This window comes from Bos javanicus, chromosome 22 (genome assembly GCF_032452875.1).
Source record: "Bos javanicus breed banteng chromosome 22, ARS-OSU_banteng_1.0, whole genome shotgun sequence".
NCBI classification, from domain to species: Eukaryota; Metazoa; Chordata; class Mammalia; order Artiodactyla; family Bovidae; genus Bos; species Bos javanicus.
The window spans coordinates 30,983,992-31,005,350 of NC_083889.1; the positions used below are offsets into that span (position 1 = coordinate 30,983,992).

The window sequence follows — 21,359 nt, forward strand, 5'->3', positions numbered from 1 at the left end:
TCCCTGAATACTGTCATTTCTTTCGGTATTGTCCCTTCCCTGTCAGCCGGCCACCACTCTCCTCCCTACCTTTTCTACGGAATGCTTCTAAGCTCCCCAGGCTCTGGGCTCCTGGTATTTATTCTCTTTAATTTAATGTATTCCCTTTGCCGTTAGGTACTGTTTTTTAAGCAATCCACGGTATCTCATTGTTCAGCAGGAGTGGGGTGGTATGGTAGGACTTCTGCTGTGTAACTACAGAGCAGGGAGCAGTTGCCTCTTCACTCTGGAAGGTTCTAAGCATCTGAATACCCTCGGGAGCATCTCTTGGGTGCAGAACGGTGGTACCTAATTTGTTAGTATACTGCTTTCTGACATTTCTTTCAGAATCACAAAAAGACAGGGGGGGCTGTCCAATAAATTGCTGTTTCCCAAACTTGGAATTTACCCCAATTTTAGAAAGATCCTAAACTAGGCCTTACTTCCATGTGGACTTAACGTACACTTTGAGAGGAAAGAGCTCTAAACTAGAAACAGATTTCTACTCTGCGAATATAGGTATAGGATGATTAACTCACAATCTTTACTTAGGGCTGTGAAATAATAAGAGGTAAGATTTATATATGTATGTGTGACACACACACACACACACACATATCGTTTTCTGTCCCCAGTTCCTGACACAGAAAAACCCTTGTAAACATGGGCACAGAGTGATCTTTTGTTCCAGCAGTTAGACCTGGACTCTGATTCCTGATACAGATCTCCTAAGATTTTTGTAATTTCCTCAGTGATAGGAGTAGAGTCTGACACCAAGCTCCCGAATCTCTTGGAATTTCCAGGACGGTAGGAAAGTCTTTTGTTCAAATAAGGAGACTCTTGGGCTCTTCAATTGCTTTAGGAAGAGAGCAGGTCACTAGGAAAACCAAGCCATGATTCAAAGCTTGGAACTTTCAGCCCCACCTCCTATCCTTTGGAGTTGGGAGAGGGAATGAAGATCCAGCTAATGATTGCATTGGCTAGGTGATGAAGCCTCCATGAAAATCCCAAAAGTATTGAGCTCAGACATTTTCTGCACTGGTGAGCACATCTACCTGCCAGGAGGGTGGTGCCTTCCAACTCTACAGGCAGGAGCTCCTATGCTCAGAACACTTCAGGACCTTTCCTCTGTATCTCATCTGGCTGTTGATCTGTATCCTTTATCATATCTTCTAGTGTTGCCCTGATTTTTGTAAACTATTCTAGCAAACAGCTGAATCCAAGGAGATGGCCATGGGACTCACTAATTTGCTAAAATAGTTTGCAGAACTCAGAGAAGCACTAATTGTGACTGGTGTTTGATGCGGCAAGTAGTCTTGTGGGATTGAACCCTTAAGTAGTGGGGTCTGCGCTTACTCCAGTGAGTGTCAGAACTGAGTTGAATTATAGGACACCCTATAGCTGCAGTGTCCTGCAGGTGGTCGCTGCAGAGAATTGCTTACTGTATGGAGAACCCACACATCTCATATCAGAAGTACTGTAAGCGTGTAAGTGAAAAAGAAATTTGGGAGGAGTGTGTTTTTTCTAAATAGGGGTCATTTCTTGAGGATCGGATGAAAAGCATACATATAGACATATCCTTAAAGGTTGTGAATTTTCAAAGGGATTAGTAGGAACCCACAACCCACAACCTTTATGTTAGCTCCTCTTACTTCCTAGAATGCCCTTTCCCCAAAATGGGTCCCTGTTATCCACTGGGTGTCAGCCCAGGTACCGTAATCTTCTGCTAGAGGCCTTCCTTGACCATCCTAACACAAAGCAACACGCCCTTTCTTTTTATCACATTCCTCTGCTTTAATTGTCTTCCGAGCACGACAAGTGCAGAAAATACTTGCTGACCATTTCTTTACTTGTTTCTTGTCTACATCCCTCCCCCTCTAGTGTGTCAACTCCAGAAGAACTCTTCTACTGAAGTCCGGATAGTAGTGCCTGACATTTTGTAAGCAGGTCTATAAATGGTCGATGAGTTAATTAACAGAAGGATCTGATAAGGTGTCAGAAATATTATGTTTCTATCTTGATAGTTCTAGTCTCCTCAAAAATAAAGAACAAACTTAAAATAAGAATCTTTTAGAAAGTAAATTTTTCAGCCTCAGCAGTACTGACATGTGGGGCTGGTCAATGCTTGCTTGTAGGTTGGGGGCTACTGTGCCCATTGTGAGATACTGAGTAGCCTGCCTGGACTCTACTCACAAAATGCTGGAAACAACCCTCTAGCTGCGACAACCAAAAATGTCTACTGCGGGGCCAAATGAATGCTGGCTGAAAACCATGAAAACTTCAGCCCTGCAGATCATCTGATTCCTGGAGGCACAGAAGAATGATATCTGAAACAACCTGAAAAAATCTAGAAATTAAAGAGTCTGGGAGAAGGATTCTATGGCATTAGAAGAGAGCCATAGAGCTTGTGGCTTGAGAAGGAACTAGTCTCCTAAATGTCATCAGAGCAAAGGAGAAATGATTGTTTTAGGGGGACCTGAGAGAGGTTGTATGTGTATAGGAGCTGCCTTGGGCCCCCCAAAGGAAAAAGGCAACTCAGTAGAAGGAAGCTGGCAGGGGGACCTCTGAATGTCTAAGAGGTAGAGAAGGTGTCAGAAGCAATCAACTGGAATTGAAGTGCATTCATCATGTCAAAGAAGCTTCAGGAGAGAGATGACTACAGATGGGGCATCTGTTTAGAACTCACAAAAACAGCCATAAGAGAAAGTGTCAACTTTAAATCACTGCTGAGAAAACTAATGCTTTCCCTCCCTTCCCTGCTCCAAGTCTGTTGCACTGAATCTGAGCTTAGGGAACTAAGTTAGAAGGGGAAAAGTTTAAGACAGGGAAAGAAAGAAGCAGACCACAATGCCTTCCCCACCTCCAGGCTTCCTTTCTGCATCAAGAACAAACTGGAGAAGCAGCAGCTTCAGATGTAAAGCAACTGCTACCTGGCTAACACTTGAGAATGGACATTTAAATTATTAGTTTGCATGGCCTACTACTCATCAGAAAAGGCATGAGAGAATCTGAGTTTTCATCTAGGAAAGCTTCTGCCTACTGATCGAACTTATCGAGACAGTAGGACACAAGAATAAATTTGGTTTATGAATAAATCCCATGAATTGTGCTTGTTTGACCGTATTCACCTCTAGGTTCATCCCTAGGTTCCCAATGCCTGGCACATAACAGACAAGACATATTCATGTAATTATATGCTTTACAAATAATTAGTCTGAACTTATGTATATTTGGGGGTGCTATCTGCCGTGTGTCCAAAAAGAGATGATCCATTCAAGTCACTAAAGGACAGAATGATCTTTAGCCTCAAAAGTCTTTGAAACTCTTATTAAGCATTTTCCTTTGGTTTGATTGGATTATAAGCTTTGGTATTCAAGATCAGGGCACAATCCTTTTCACTTTCTTCTCTTCCATATGGCCGATCAGCTCCTCTATCAATCACTTTCCATTGGCAACCCTGACACTATGCAGTAATTTATACAGCTAAACTCAGCTTTGGTTTCCCATCAGGGCTTGTAAGGTAAAACCCTGTAATCATTAGGTCCTGCTTTCAACTGGCAGGATGTGACAGAGAATCTACGATCCAGGATAAGGCCAGTGTCAACTAACTGTGACATTCTATCAAATAGAGCATCCTTAATGTCATGGAGAGTTACTCTCTGCATGGGTGATAAAGTATGGCTACGCTGACAGGCTCTTCCTTAACTGTACTCATTGGCCTTGGTACGTTCATGCCAATTCATTGTTTTATAACAGATTGGCTCACATTGAAAATGAGGATTCAATTTGAGATTTTATTGTTAACCTTTAAGGTCCTTGGAGGCACTGTTGGGCTTCTCTGCCGACAGGCGCTAACTGAAGTTTATGCTCCCGTTCGTTGGTGTCTATCAACCATGATTTTACATTGACACGTCCACATCTGTCTCCCATGCCTTTCCAACAATGCTTAACATAAAAATTACTTACTTTCAGATTTGAATAAAATTTGGTGACTAGCATCCCAATTTGCTATGCTTTCTACTGGAGTTCATTTTTGGGTATGAACCTATTTTACTCTCCTTGTAAGTCTGATGGCATTTTTCTCATTACTATTGTGACTTGAATCTGAACAGAACTAGAGCAAGGTCTTATGAAATGTGACTTTGAATACCACTCCCTATCTAATCATGGAAATAGCTGTCAGATTTCTTTTTCAGCATTAAACGTACCATATCTTAGGTCTTTTGATTTTGCTAAAATAAATGATTACTACAAGATTGAAATTAGTCTCAGAAAAGAAGCACACACACACAAAAATAGAATATACTTGATGTGAGGAAACACTAGGAGCTGAGCATTGAACATGCCCAAAGTGCATCTGGAACTCACATGTTTCTTTTCGGCCTACAAGTGCTTACAACTGACCAGGCAACATTGGCATCAAGGCATCTCCGAAATGAAAGCAACTGTTTCAGCCAAATCTCAGAAACTCTATAAAAGTAAATTGGATGATAAAGGCCAAGTCATCTCAGCTTCGTTGATGCAATGTTTTCTTCTCCTTTTTAAAGCAGTATAATGGGTTCATGAGGTTCATGAGATTATTTCATTTGACTTTATTTATGCTTTTAAAGTAAGTGGATGGGCAAGGAAAGAGTACATTTTCCTACACACTTATAAATAAAGATCTTGGTTATATAAAAAAAAAAAAAAGCACCACTATTCAGAAAGATCTTTTTAATAAATGTAAATATTTCTGCTTTTTTACATGTTTTGCTTAGGTTTCTTAAGCCTTGGGCTGTTATCCAGCATAGCATCAGGTATGCACCAAGGTCTATTATATTGCATATTGGCAAAAAGCTTGCTAGAGAAAAGCTAAAAGAGGGATGGCAAGGAGCCAATTCCAGGGTCAACTCCCCAGCCTGTTTCTCTGTTCCTCCCTTGGAACCCAACCATCTCTCCCCTTTCATTTGTACAAAGAACAAAGCAATCTGCCTCTATGAGGAGCTTTCATTTTTCAGACCTGTTTGTTATAATAGGCAGTGTCAATGCCTGTGGTAGCCCACCATGCTCAGACTCTAAAATGCCACTTTTCACTGGAAGGCTCAATTTCAGTATGGGACACTCAAGAAGCTTAAGTATGTGAAATGTCAGAGACATCATAACCATATATATGTAAGTTCTGAATTATGATGACTTTTGGCAAGTCTTTCTATACTATCCGGCTTCTAATAAACAGGGGATGGGGGTGGGGAAGACGTGTTTGTTGCTTAGCAGGGGGCAAACACTTAGAGTGACACAACTGCTTGAATGACCCTGATTCATTCAGGGCAGAGCAGCAGCTTTTACTCTGGTGGACACCTATGATAATGCTATGGAGTACGTCAGATATCTTCTACTTCTTTCTTTAGATCCTTCCCTCCTTACTTGACCATCTGCTCTTTGCTCTGACAATGAGTCCTTTGACTTCTGGTTGGATTCAATCCGTGGAGACCCCCTTCAGAAGCTTGGTGGAAGTGAAGAGAGTGAGGTCATCTACTGATTTTTGATTTCTTGGTTTCTTCGTTCTGAGTTGCCTTGACTGGGCAATGTACCTTTCTAAAGTGTTTGGCCTACTGTGTGGATCTTAGTTCCCTGACCAGGGATTGCTCCTGTACCTCCTGCATTGGGAGCACAGAGTCTTAACCACTGGTCCACCAGAGAAATCCCTGCACAGTGTAATTCTGCAGAAGATAACTGCTTCTTTCCAGGTGGTTCATTCTATACAGTTCTCTCCTTCCCCATTCTGATAATGAGCGTCTCTGCCTGTTTCCTCAGGCCTAGGGTGGTACCATCTAGAACGTTTCCAGTCCTAGTAATAGTAATTCTACATACACACCTTTGAAAATTCCCTCTGTAAACAAACCTCTCTTAAGTTATCCTATTTTGAGTGTCCCATCTGTTTCCTAATTTTACATTCTTGCAGATATACAGGGCAACAGAAAATTCAAAAAGTGTTAAATATAGCCTAAAAAAATCAGGAATAAATCAGGAATAATGTATTTGGAAGTGAATCTAATCCAAAGGGTGCCTTGGTAGATAGGGTGAAGACTAAGGTCCAAGTACATTCGAATCTGATGCTGGGGAAAAGACTGAAGGCAAAAGGAGAAGGGGCAGCAGAGGATAAGATGGCTAGATAGCATCACCAATTCAATGGATATGAATCTGAGCACACTCTGAGAGACAGTGGAGGGTAGAGGAGGCTGGCAAGGGGCAGTCAACCGAGTCACAGAGTCAGACATGACTTAGTGACTTAGCAACAACAATTCTACTCACTACATCAAAGAAAACAACCCTTGCAGAAAAGGTAATGAATGTAGTTAAATATCTGAAGAACCTTAAAACCCACTGAAATGGTGGTAGGGAGTTTTCTGTTTTTGTTTTAGATGAACAGATGCATTCTTGTAATGGGAGAGGTATTGGACTGCATATCTTTAAGATTCCTTCCAACTCTAAGATTTGGTGTTGCCATGGCCTCGCATAACCCAAATAAAACCCAGGGTCTCATCTGACTCATTCTGGGGCCACAATGAAAGAAACAGACCATAAATTGCAACACAAGTGAAAAGTAACTACCACCCTTTTCTGAACTGTTTGCACACCACTGAAAGGGATTCAATCAATGATTTACAATAAAGACTTTTAAAAATTCTCATTTCTTCCTTCTCCTGAAAGCTGCTTCTATCAACCTTCTTTTTGTCCAGTCTCAAGCGTTTCCATCAACATTCTCCTAGCTACCATATCTACTAAAGCACTGTCTTCTTACTCCCACTTTCAACTTTTTTTTTCTTTCTCTGTGTACTAAGAGGAAATTCCACATAACGTCCTGATTTTTCTTTCCATTGACTACATCTAGATACACTAGACTATATCTGGATACACGATAGGATGAACATAGCAGTATAAAGTGTTGTGTTGGAAACGTCTAGGTGGTAAGGAATAGAGTGGGAGTACTGGGTAAAGACGAAGGACAGGGAGTTTTGATTCACTGAACATCTTTGTCCCATCACATTAGATTCTCAAATAAGCAAGTTAACTGGAATGGAAATATATAACTTTAACATATCATCCTATATAGGAATTTGTTTAGGAAGATGAATATGAGAAAAAATACTGATATGAATAAAATTTGAAGCTGATAATGACAAAGCTTCAGGTGTTTTTTGTTTTGTTTTTCAGTTGAGATGCAATGGCAACTTTCCGTGCATTTAAGTCTCACCATTTTATGTGTCCGCATCATTCACAACTTCAGGCAAGCTTGCTGAGTTCTTTACCTGAACTTCTATCTACCTCATGGGGGATACTATGCAATTTAAGTGATAGATATTTTTAATTCTTTTTTGTAATTTAAATTATTTCTTTTAATTGGAGGATAATTAATTTACAATATTGTGATGGTTTTTGCCATACATCAACATGAATCGGCCACAGGTACCCACGTGTTCCCTTGATTCTGAACCTCCTTCATACTTCTCTCCCCCTTCGATCACTCTAGGTTGTCCCAGAGCACCAGCTTCGGGTCCCCAGCTTCATGCATCGAACTTGCTCTCATCATTTGTTTTACATACGGTAGTGTACATGTTTCAATACTATTCTCTCCAATCATCCCACCCTCACCTTTTCCCACTGTATATTAACGCACATACATGGAATTCAGAAAGATGGTACCCATGATCCTACATGCAGGGAAGTAAAGGAGACACAGACTGAAAGACTTTTAGACTAAGTGATATATTTCTATAGGACACTTAGCACTATAGTAATAAGTAATCAAGGGTCAGCATAATTACAGCTACCACTATTAGAAGTTTTATTATAATAAGTATTATTATAGATAAAAAGCTCTGTATGATACATATTAAGTTTCAGCTTGAAAAATTTTAGAGAAATAAAGCTAATCTAAAAGTTTAGATGATATTTATGGTAAAGAATGACTAGGTAGATATTCAACTCATTTCCTCTTTTTTCTTAGACTGTATTTTTTAGCCTCTTCTGAGGTTAAATATGGCCATTCATCTGAGATCCATCCAATGGAATGAGATTGGAAATAATACCTATAACTCCCAGGACTAGTCCATAAAATTCCTCTCATGCCCAAGGCTCCATGATTGATACCATTTTGTGACAGAGCAACCTGAGACGGCGGTGTTGGCAGCCACACTCTGCTGATGACAGAACCTCAAGGTGGAAGGAGCCCTGGGTCCTTAAATTCTCTCTTAGAAGAAAGTAATTTGCCAATCTGAGACACTGGCTTTAGATTTTTTATGAGGCTGAAATAGACTTCTATTATCTTCAAGCCCACTCCTTTCTTAGTTGTTGTTGTTGTTGTTTTTCTCACTGTAATACCTAGGGTTTTCCCAGACAAAACCATAATACAAAAAGATACCGGCACTCCCATGTTCATAGCATCACTATTTACAATAGCCAAGACATGGAAACAACTTTAACTGTCCACTGACAGATGAATGGATAAAGAAGATATGATAAACACACACACAATGGAATATTATTAAAAAATGAAATAATGCCATTTGCAGTGGCATAGAGGGACCTAGAAATGATCATAAGCACTAAGCATCACTAAGCAAAAGAAGCCAGAAGACAAATACCATACGATACCGCTTATCTGTGGAATCTAAAATACACCATAAAAGCATGTATCCATGAAAGAGAAGCAGACTCACAGATACAGTGAACAAACTTGTGGCTACCAAGGGGTGGGGTAGGGGAGGGAAGGATTTTGAGTTTGGGATTAGCAGAGACAAACTTGTATATATAGGAGGAATAAACAAGGTTCTACTGTACAGCATAGGGAACTATGTCCAATATCTTGTACAAACCATAATGGGAAAGAATATGAAAAAGAATGTATATATATAAAACTAAAACTAAGTCACTTTGCTGTACAGCAGAAATTAATACAACTTTATAAATCAACTATACTTTAATAAAATCTAATAAATACTTACCTAGCTAGTATAATAATACACACTAAAATTTTTTTGCAATAAAAAATCTTTGACATGATGAAGCTAAAATATCAAACTTATACTCTTAATTTGTGTATTTTTCTTATACTCTAAGTATTTCTTTCAATGTATTTTTCAAGATTTCTCTATTAGTTTCAAAGTGTTCTCTTTGTTTGAATATTATATCAGTGTTATACTTCTACAAGATCTGCAGTTAATTTTCTTCTTGTAATTTTTAATCATAAATATATACAGGTGCTCAGTACAATGTCTTAGAAGTAGTTATCAAATAACTTGGCCTAGTAATGGGAAGAAAGATATAAGCAGAAAACAATGACAGAAATGTTGTCCCAAAGTCCATAGCCTAGTGGGAAGCACTAGGGGAAACTATTTTGACATTAAGTGAATGGAGAAAACATGACTTAATAAAAATATTTCTTTTCAATTTTAGTTTTAATGGCATTTTATATATTTAGTTTCTCTGTTCCAAGTGGTGTAAAGTGAGTCACAATCCCAGAAAGAGAACATAACCAAATTAGCATGATCATGATATAAAGAGGGCTTCCCTGGTTGTTCAGAGATAATCTACAATGTAGGAGATCCAGGTTCAATCCCTGGGTCAGGAAGATCCCCTGGAGAAGGAAATGGCAACCCAATCCAGTATTCCCTGCCTGGGAAATCCCATGGATAGAGGAGCCTGGCAGGCTATGCTCCAAGAGGTCTCAAAAAGTTGGACATGACATAATGACGAAACAACAATAGTGATGTAACTATCTATGAAAGCGAACTTGCTACACAGAAATTATGGCAATAATAATGTTCTCTAGGCTGCTTTGGGAACATGGAAGACACACTGCTAACATGAATAAAGTGGCCTTAATTGTTGAGTAGTTGGGTAGTGTAATACTGTGATTTATAACAAGAAACTTCTATTTGGTCTTCAACCTCACTTCTGGCTCAGAGTTCCTAAAATCCTTGGAATTTTCCAAGTGAAGACAGCTATTAAGGTATCTTTTATTATGTTAACTAGGTGACATTGGGACCACCCCTAAGGATGGGTTGTTGCAAACCGTGACAGTCCATGGGGTCACAAAAAGCCAGACATGACTGAGCGACTGAACTGAACTGAAGGATGAATTGTTGTTTACACAGTCCTGTCTGACTCTTTGAGATCCCATGGACCACAGCACACCAGGCTTTCCTGTCTATCTCCCGGAGCTTGCTCAAAGTCATGTCCATTGAGTCAGTGATGCCATCCAACCATCTCATCCTCTGCCACCCCTTCACGTCTTGCCTTCAATCTTTCCCAGTATCAGGGTCTTTTCTAATGAGTCTAAGAATGGGAGTACCAAAGAATTGATACTTTGGAACTGTGGTGCTGAAGAAGACTCTTGGGGGTCCCTTGGACTGCAAAGGGATCAAACAGTCAATCCTAAAGGAAATCAACCCTGAATATTCATTGGAAGGACTGATGCTGAAGCTCCAATATGTTGGCCACCTGATGCGAAGAGCCGACTCATTAAAAAAGACCCTGATGGGCTCTGTATCAACCTAGAGGGGTGGGGTGGGGAGGGAGATGGGAGAGAGGTTCAAAAGGGAGGGGATATATGTATACCTATGGCTGATTCATGCTGAAGTTTGACAGAAAACAACAAAATTCTGTAAAGCAATTATCCTTCAATTAAAAAATAAATTAATTAAGAAAAAAAAGAAGACCCTAATGCTGGGAAAGATTGAAGGCAGGAGGAGAAGGGGACAACAGAGGATGAGGTGGTTGGATGGCATCACCAACTCAATGGACATGAGTTTGAGCAAGCTCAGAGAGATGGTGATGGACAGGGAAGGTGGGCATGCTGCAGTCCAGGGGGTTCAGATATGACTGAGAAACTGAACAACAAAGGAAACAGGGAAGTTACCTGACTTAAATCAGATAATTTCATTCTAAACGAAGAGAATTTTTTTTCTTGTGTGGTGTTTCATAGCAAAAGTCTCATGATTTCAATTTAGTTCAACTCAAAACATTTCTTAGATTTTAATATTAATATGTTGCAAACTGTCTGTCAGAATGGATTTTGGGGCCAGGAAAAGTAGAAGATCTACTTCAAAGTGAGGTAGACAATGACTCAAGTACATGCAGAAAAAGCACAAGGCAAAGCTCTGAAGACATTGTGCCATGCCTTTCTACTAAATGCCAAAAGTCTGTAAAACTGCCATAGAAATATACATATTTTCAGGGAAAAGAGATATTTCTGTTAATTTAAACATCTTTTTAAATACACATTAGTGCTCGCTTTGGCAGCACATATACTAAAATTGGAATGATACAGAGAAGATTAGCATGGCCCCTGCGCAAGGATGACACGCAAATTCGTGAAGCGTTCCATATTTTTTAGATGGAGAAATATACCATGTTCATGGATTGGAAGAATCAATATAGTGAAAATGAGTATACTAACCAAAGCAATTTATAGATTCAATGCAATCCCTATCAAGCTACCAAAGGTATTCTTCACAGAGCTAGAACAAATAATTTCACAATTTGTATGGAAATACAAAAAACCTTGAATAGCCAAAGCAATCTTGAGAAAGAAAAATGGAGCTGGAGGAATCAACCAGGCTGACTTCAGGCTCTACTACAAAGCCACAGTCATCAAGACAGTATGGTACTGGCACAAAGACAGAAATATAGATCAATGGAACAAAATAGAAAGCCCAGAGATAAATCCACACACCTATGGACACCTTATCTTTGACAAAGGAGGCAAGAATATACAATGGATTAAAGACAATTCTTTAACAAGTGGTGCTGGGAAAACTGGTCAACCACTTGTAAAAGAATGAAACTAGAATACTTTCTAATATCATACACAAAAAATAAACTCAAAATGGATTAAAGATCTAAATGTAAGACCAGAAACTATAAAACTCCTAGAGGGGAACATAGGCAAAACACTCTCCGACATACATCATAGCAGGATTCTCTATGACCCACCTCCCAGAATATTGGAAATAAAGGCAAAATAAACAAATGGGACCTAATTAAACTTAAAAGCTTCTGCACAACAAAGGAAACTATAAGCAAGGTGAAAAGACAGCCTTCAGAATGGGAGAAAATAATAGCAAATGAAGCAATGGACAAACAACTAATCTCAAAAACATACAAGCAACTCCACAGCTCAATTCCAGAAAAATAAATGACCCAATCAAAAAATGGGCCAAAAAAAAAAAAAAATGGGCCAAAGAACTAAATAGACATTTCTCCAAAGAAGACATACAGATGGCTAACAAACACATGAAAAGATGCTCAACATCACTCATTATCAGAGAAATGCAAATCAAAACCACTATGAGGTACCATTTCACACCAGTCAGAATGGCTGCAATCCAAAAGTCTACCAGCAATAAATGCTGGAGAGGGTGTGGAGAAAAGGGAACCCTCTTACACTGTTGGTGGGAATGCAAACTAGTACAGCCACTATGGAGAACAGTGTGGAGATTCCTTAAAAAACTGGAAGTAGAACTGCCTTATGATCCAGCAATCCCACTGCTGGGCATACACACTGAGGAAACCAGAAGGGAAAGAGACATGCGTACCCCAATGTTTTCGCAGCACTGTTTATAATAGTCAGGACATGGAAGCAACCTAGATGTCCATCAGCAGATGAATGGATAAGAAAGCTGTGGTACATATATACAATGGAGTATTACTCAGCCATTAAAAAGAATACATTTGAATCAGTTCTAATGAAGTGGATGAAACTGGAGCCTATTATACAGAGTGAAGTAAGCCAGAAGGAAAAACATAAATACAGTATACTAACGCATATATATGGAATTTAGAAAGATGGTAACGATAACCCTGTATACGAGACAGCAAAAGAGACACTGATGTATAGAACAGTCTTATGGACTCTGTGGGAGAGGGTGGGAAGAAAAAAAAAAAAATAAAAAATAAAAAGAATACATTTGAATCAGTTCTAATGAGGTGGATGAAACTGGAGCCTATTATACAGAGTGAAGTAAGCCAGAAAGAAAAACACCAATACAGTATACTAACACATATATATGGAATTTAGAAAGATGGTAACAATAACCCTGTATATGAGACAGCAAAAGAGACACTGATGTATAGAACAGTATTTTGGACTCTGTGGGAGAGGGAGAGGGTGGGATGATTTGGGAGAATGGCATTGAAACATGTATAATATATATGAAATGAGTTGCCAGTCCAGGTTCGATGCACGATACTGGATGCTTGGGGCTGGTGCACTGGGACAATCCAGAGGGATGGTATAGGGAGGGAGGAGGGCGGAGGGTTCAGGATGGGGAACACATGTATACCTGTGGCGGATTCATTTTGATATAAGGCAAAACCAATACAATATTGTAAATTTAAAAAAATAAAATAAATTTTAAAAATAAATAAATTAAAAAAAAAATACACATTAGCTTTAATAGGAGTCATTAATATTTTCAAAGATGCAACAGTCTAGATGGATGTCAATGAACCTTCATACATATATAATAGGTGTATTTTAAGTTTTATTGTAGTTTATTTAGTTAAATCATATTATTTATTGTTGCTGCAGCTCCAAGGAATACACTCTGATTTCTCATGCCCTATCTCCATCATAAATCAATCAGCACTATTTTCACTTACACTGTTTTCTAAAAAGTCATTAATTCATTTTTCAACTGTGCATCAGATCTGTCATGTATATCAGATTATCTTATATGTGAGCATTCCAAATAAACTTTGATTTCCATCATCCTTCCCTACCCTACAATGGAGTCTTCATTTCCACAGTGTCCTGCCTTCTTCTTCGAAACAGGATTCTTACTTTCTGGGCTTGCAGCACCAATTCTATAATTTGATACCAAAATTATCCTTTAGAAGATCATTTCTATGAAGCAATGGAAGAAAAAAAAAGGTGTTACCCTAACAGCTGTAAAACTTAGCACTTTTTCTTTCCTTGTGGCTACACAACGCTAAACATCCAGATGCAATGTCATCATTTCAGACAATCAGCTGGGTGCCTTGAAACAGGAGGAGTTTGGTAGCTGATAAACAAAGCAGCCTGCTCTGCATCTGGATATTCTGACACTATCCAGACATAGCCTTTATCATAACATGACCCAAGATGAATGTGAGATCTGGGTCCAAAGATCGGCGGTGAGAATGTGTGTAAAATTATTATCAGTTACTGTGATGCCTTAATGCTGCTCATCCCAATTTCTTAGAAATTTTATACCACATAAAAAAATTTCAGAGGGCTCACAAACTTGAAAAAAATTAGCTTAATAAAATCATTTACTCTAGGATGCTCTTGCAAGTAGCACATCTCTCAAAAATTTTTCTAACACCCATCTCAGCTTTAAAAAAAATTTAGGTGTCCTATTTTGTTGGCAGAATCTGGTTCTACTGTTAGGAAAAAGAATCCTTTATTCTTATTTACTTTTACTCCAAAGTTCTGTTTCTCAGTGTTTAGACACAGGCTGAATAAAGTATATCATATTTACAATCATAATGGATTTTAAACACACTCTTAGCCAGAACTTTCAACAGTAAAAAATGCAACTTAAAAAAGAAATCAGTCTTGTCAAAAAACTGTTCTGTTTCCCTGATGCAACCTCACAGCAGTTGTACCCTGGCATGCTACTTAGAAAAAAAAAAAGAAGTCTGAGATTTGGGTTACAGAGAGAAGGAAACAGGGGGACAGAATTAATTAAGTGGATTTTCAAACAATATTTCCTAGTGTTAACATTCTAGTTTTATAATATCTGATGGGATTATATTCTGCCCCCAAACTGAGGGAGCAGTCTTTCTCTAGGAACTATTTCAATTTACTTTTGTTTAACCAGTTGGACCCTCAAGAGAATCAGAGTTTATTGTCTCTCTAGCCAGTAGTGTACCTAGATGATGGTCTAAGAGAACTGCCAGTAATCTTAACCCTTTTATGAGTGCAAATTGATCACTTAACATTTTTTTAAAAAGTCCATTTGGTATCTGACCTGTTAACCTTCATATGACGCCATGACATCTTAAAATCAGAGAAACTATTAGAAAAATTATGTCTTAAATATGGGCCTTTGTATCTTTCACACATCCTCTTCTCCTGTGGTTATTACCTAATAATTTTTGACACTGGTGATTAAACATAAAGTTTTACATTTTATGATTCTCTTTCAAACACACAATTGCTGACATATATATCAAGGCAAAAATTAAGCATTCCTAAAGAGTCTGTAATTATATTTATACATTAAAATGTCAACTGGGTAAAATGAATAACTTCAAACAATATTTTAATCTAATTGTTTTAAAACAAAACAATTAATCAGTATTTTACCATCAGTCCTAAATAATCTCATGTTTTTAAAAAAACAGAAAGGGGCACTGACATCCTTTTCTAAATTAATTTGAGCGGTGATTATGATTAGGAAAATTCAGTTAATTATTTGATATTTTCATAACCATATCTTTTTGATTAGAGAGAAATCTCTAATCCTTTAAAACTTGAATACTAAAACACATATAATGCTATCATTTATTCCTGTATCTTCAGTACTTGAGGCCCCTTCTAAGGGTTAAGTCAGTGTTATACTCTTTGTGCCTCAAAAGAAAAATTTCAGTGCAGATTATTGCATACGCTGGTGGTCCGTTTCTACTCAGTTTCGAAACTCAGGGTAGGGACCTTCTGAGGTAGAAGCTTTGTTTTAGACAAACGAGGAATTCTTTGGGCAAAGTGAATCTTTCAGAACCTCCAGACTTCATCTTCTGTACTTTCTTCCCTTCTTGAAGCTGAAAAACATCCTCAGGTTCTGAGTATCTGCATGAGTGCTTTCTACTCTGTAAGTTTCTTATTCCATAAGAAGCATTTGTCTTCTCCAAGAAAGATACCTAATGAACTCATCCATACTGAGAGGGAAATATTAGCTCACATTTAAAAGTTACCATTTACCCTTTGAACAAACCAAAGAAATCACTGGCAGTTAGGGATGTGCCTCCATCAGCAAGTCTGAATAAATTCCTTTACTCAACAAGCAAATGTATGAGTCTAACATTTTGAGGAGAGTAGAAGACAAATAAACAAAAAAATGATGAACAAGATATTTCTCTGGACTTCAAAGAACTTACAATCTAATTAGACTGATGAAACAGACAAATAAATGAGATTAGAAGTTTCATCTTTCTTTGAAAGTCTTTTTGCTCCACAGTACCTCAGAAATTTCTCCTACAGGATCAATCTTGCATGCTAACCTGTGTTTATACTTATCAGAGCTCTTAAAATACTTCATGTGTTTATGGACTGCAAAACTGTGGACTCCCTGAGGCCAGAGACTTATTTCTGAATATCCAGCATATCATAGTAGGTTTCCAATAAGTGTGTTTTTTAAAATGAATGGGAGTATAAGTATATTAATTAGTTATTCAATCACTTTGTGTTTCTGGATGCTATCTGTAGCAGGCAGTAACTGAAGCTGTCTACAGCAGAAAGAAGAGGCTCAAAAGGGGGACAATTTGAATATAAGGAACAGGAAGAAGGAGAGAAACCCAGACAATTGCTGAAGGATGAGGGACCCAGAGTCTCCTCAGAGATACAGAACTCATGTTACACAGTTTGAATATCTGCTCATAACTTTGCTTTTCAAACAGACGTTTACTCTATTACTAAAGGGTTTGAAAATGTTTCTTTGGAAAAAGAGCCTAAATATGTGACGTCATGAGTCACAATAAAGAGACTATAATTATTCAAACCAGACCACACCACCTCCAAAAAAATAAAAGAACTCTCTCTGAACTTAGAATTATAAAGAGCTAATTCATTAAAAGCATTTACAGAAAGAGACAAATATTGGCTAACATCACTAACATGTAGAATCTGCCTAGAAAATCCCATGGACGGAGGAGCCTGGTAGGCTGCAGTCCACGGGGTCGCTAGAGTCGGACACAACTGAGCAACACGACTGAGCGACTTCACTTTCACTTTTCACTTTCATGCGTTGGAGAAGGAAATGGCAACCCACTCCAGTGTTCTTGCCTGGAGAATCCCAGGGACGGGGGAGCCTGGTGGGCTGCAGTCTATGGAGTTGCACAGAGTCGGACACGACTGAAGCAACTTAGCAGTAGCAGTAAAAACAGAAGGTAGAATGGTGGTTTCTGCAGGCTTGGGGTGGGGGAAGCGGGGAACTGGGGAGATGTCATTCAAGGGTACAAACTCACAACTATTAGATAAACATGTCCTGCAGATCTAAGGTACAGTACAGTGATCACAGGCAACAGTACTGTATTTCAGACTTCAAAGCTGTGAAGAGAATACATCAGATTTGTTCTTACTGCTAAAAAATAATGTGACAAGATAGAGGTGCTAACACTGGTGGTAATTGCATTATAATATACAAATGTATCACATCAACACTCCTTAAACCTAAATAATTTTATATGTCAATTACAGCTCAGTTTTTAAAAAAGGATTTTTCTTTATGTTTGAGAAATGATCAAAGAAAGCGTACTATGAAAGGTCAGACTCAGTTTTCTGCTACATAGTTCTGACGATACTAATAGAGAGATTAGGTTTCCAAATAATAAAACTTGCTCAGTTCAGTTCATGGCACCCCACTCCAGTACTCTTGCCTGGAAAATCCCATGGACGGAGGAGCCTGGAAGGCTGCAGCCCATGGGGTTGCTGAGGGTCGGACACCACTGAGTGACTTCACTTTCACTTTCATGCATAGGAGAAGGAAATGGCAACCCAATCCAGTGTTCTTGCCTGGAGAAGCCCAGGGACGGAGGAGCCTGGTGGGCTGCAGTCTATGGGGTCTCACAGAATCGGACACGACTGAAGTGATGTCAGCAGCAGCAGCAGCAGTTCAGTTCAGTTGAATTCAGTCACTCAGTCGTGTCCGACTCTTTACGGCCCCTTGAATCGCAGCACGCCAGGCCTCCCTGTCCATCACCAACTCCCGGAGTTCACTCAAATTCATGTCCATCGAGTCGGTGATGCCATCCAGCCATCTCATCCTCTGTGGTCCCCTTCTCCTCCTGCCCCCAAATCCCTCCCAGCATCAGGGTCTTTTCCAATGAGTCAACTCTTCACATGAGGTGGCCAAATATTGGAGTTTCAGCTTCAACATCAGTCCTTCCAATGAACACCCAGGACTGATCTTTAGAATGGACTGGCTGGATCTCCTTGCAGTCCAAGGGACTCTCCAAGAGTCTTCTCCAACACCACAGTTCAAAAGCATCAATTCTTCAGTGCTCAGCTTTCTTCACAGTCCAACTCTCACATCCATACATGACCACTGGAAAAAACATAGCCTTGACTAGATGGACCTTTGTTGGCAAAGTAATGTCTCTGCTTTTGAATATGCTATCTAGATTGGTCATAACTTTCCTTCCAAGGAGTAAGCATCTTTTAATTTCATGGCTGCAGTCACCATCTGCAGTGATTTTGGAGCCCCCCAAAATAAAGTCTGCCACTGTTTCCACTGTTTCCCCATCTATTTCCCATGAAGTGATGGGACCAGTTGCCATGATCTTCATTTTCTGAATGTTGAGCTTTAAGCCAACTTTTTCACTCTCCTCTTTCACTTTCATCCAGAGGCTTTTTAGTTCCTCTTCACTTTCTGCCATAAGGGTGGTGTCATCTGCGTATCTGAGGTTATTGATATTTCTCCTGGCAATCTTGATTCCAGCTTGTGCTTCTTCCAGCCCAGCGTTTCTCATGATGTACTCTGCATATAAGTTAAATAAGCAGGGTGACAATATACAGCCTTGACATACTCCTTTTCCTATTTGGAGCCAGTCTGTTGTTCCATGTCCAGTTCTAACTGTTGCTTCCTGACCTGCATATAGGTTTCTCAAGAGGCAGGTCAGGTGGTCTGGTATTCCCATCTCTTTCAGAATTTTCCACAGTTTATTGTGATCCACACAGTCAAAGGCTTTGGCATAGTCAGTAAAGCAGAAACAGATGTTTTTCTGGAACTCTCTTGCTTTTTCCATGATCGAGCGGATACTGGCAATTTGATCTCTGGTTCCTCTGCCTTTTCTAAAACCAGCTTCAACATCTGGAAGGTCATGATTCACGTACTGCTGAAGCCTGGGTTGGAGAATTTTGAGCATTACTTTACTAACATGTGAGATGAGTGCAATGGTGTGGTAGTCTGAGCATTCTTTGGCATTGCCTTTCTTTGGGATTGGAATGAAAATGGACCTTTTCCAGTCCTGTGGCCACTGCTGAGTTTTCCAAATTTGCTGGCATATTGAGTGTAGCACTTTCACAGCATCATCGTTTAGGATTTGAAATAGCTTAACTGGAATTCCATCACCTCCACTAGCTTTGTTCATAGTGATGCTTTCTAAGGCCCACTTGACTTCACATTCCAGGATGTCTGGCTCTAGGTGAGTGATCATACCATTGTGATTATCTGGGTCGTGAAGATCCTTTTTGTACAGTTCTTCTGTGTATTCTTGCCACCTCTTCTTAATATCTTCTGCTTTTGTTAGGTCCATACCATTTCTGTCCTTTATCGAGCCCATCTTTGCATGAAATGTTACCTTGGTATCTCTCTTTTTCTTGAAGAGATCTCTAGTCTTTCCCATTCTGTTGTTTTCCTCTATTTCTTTGCATTGATCGCTGAGGAAGGCTTTCTTATCTCTCCTTGCTATTCTTTGGAACTCTGCATTCAGATGCTTATATCTTTCCTTTTCTCCTTTGCTTTTCCCTTCTCTTCTTTTCACAGCTATTTGTAAGCCTTCCTCAGACAGCCACTTTGCTTTTTTGCATTTCTTTTCCATGGGGATGGTTGTGATCCCTGTCTCCTGTACAATGTCATGAACCTCTGTCCACTGTTCATCAGGCACTCTGTCTATTAGATCTAGTCCCTTAAATCTATTTCTCACTTATACTGTATAATCATAAGGGATTTGATTTAGGACATACCTAAATGGTCTAGTGGTTTTCCCTACTTTCTTCAACTTAAGTCTAAATTTGACAATAAGGTGTTCCTGAGTATTATTTAATTATACCACAGTCAGAAAGAAAAAAAGAAAAAAAAACACCTGCTTGATATTTTAGAACTATTCTTAGTTTAGATAATTTATTTTCTGGTGTTTTAAAAATCATTAATTATTACCAGCTAGTAGGGAACAAATATTCTTTTTTTTTCCCCCTCACTGGTATTATCTGATGAGGCATACTTTGTCTAACTACAGGTATTTGTCTTTATGTTTCCTTGTAAACTCTACATAAACCCAAAGTGTTCAGGTATATCTTGCCCTTGGGATTATTCTGTTTTAAAACATAATCTCTGACTACTCTTTAGTACTTTTTTGAGAAGATCCTGAAAAAAAGGTTTTTGTTTTTGTTTTTTTTTTTAAATGAACACTTTCTGACTCCTATATATTTTATGTATTATTTAATCCTATCACAGCCCTTCAAGTTTAATGTTTTTGTTTTTTGTTATCTCTATGTTATAATTTAGGAAGTTTAAGCTTAGAGAATAAATCATTGAAGGTAAAGGTCACATATAGCTCTTCAGTTGCAGATCTTATGTTTAAACCCAACTTCAACTTTCATTTTTTTAGCCACAAGCTATACTGACTCCCTTGGCCTTTTAAAAGCTGCTTCAATCCACTTATTTACAGTATAAATATCCATCAGTTTATTTCAAGTATAGTGAATTATAAATATCTATTGGAAAAGTCAGAAATGCATATGGAATAAAAGAATAATGTTTATTCAAATAGAGGCCTTAGTTTCATTATCCTTTTAAATGGATATATAGTTGTACCCAGGAATATATATTGAGAATCTAAAGAACTAGCATTACAATAACTACTACTATTAATACTAGTCCCACTGCTGCTACTACTTCCAAAATGCAACCATCTATGTTCAGTTGTACTACATCATTCTCAGATAGTTTTATAAATGACCAGTGACTTGAATTTTCAGATCTTATTCAGGGAAGACTTGATGGCTGGTAGAAATTAATCTCTAGGGTAATACGGGATTTGAGCTGGCAGCTCTCTTTTCTGCTCTGCTTCTGGCCTCCCTCAATGCTTCCCTTCTTCTCTCCCTGCCTGCTAGAAACTGCTGGCTACCCACCCTACCTCTACTCCTCCTTTGCACCTCTCCAGGTCCATTTCCGTCCATTTAAAATACCACATTCCCATGCCTCTCTTGAAACCAGGGAAGCCATGTGTTTATGATTTAGTCACTGCAATGCAAGTAGAAATGTTGCATGAGGTATTTCAGAAATCTCCTTAGACAGAAGACTTGTTTGTCTTCTCGTCTTTCCTCTACCACTTGGAGCTCTGATATGATGAATGGGGATCAAGCAGCCACATTCTGC

At 38.8% G+C, this 21,359-nt stretch overlaps 1 long non-coding RNA gene and 1 other non-coding gene across 2 annotated transcripts in view; one reads left to right on the forward strand and one right to left on the reverse strand.

Moving 5' to 3' along the window:
- LOC133235672 (uncharacterized) overlaps window positions 1–21,359 on the reverse strand; it is a 703,684-nt gene that overhangs the window by 122,624 nt on the left and 559,701 nt on the right. The gene's annotated exons all lie outside the window — the stretch shown is intronic.
- Window positions 11,286–11,392, forward strand: LOC133235787 (U6 spliceosomal RNA). The gene has a single exon (XR_009732652.1). It is a non-coding gene; the product is annotated as a U6 spliceosomal RNA (small nuclear RNA).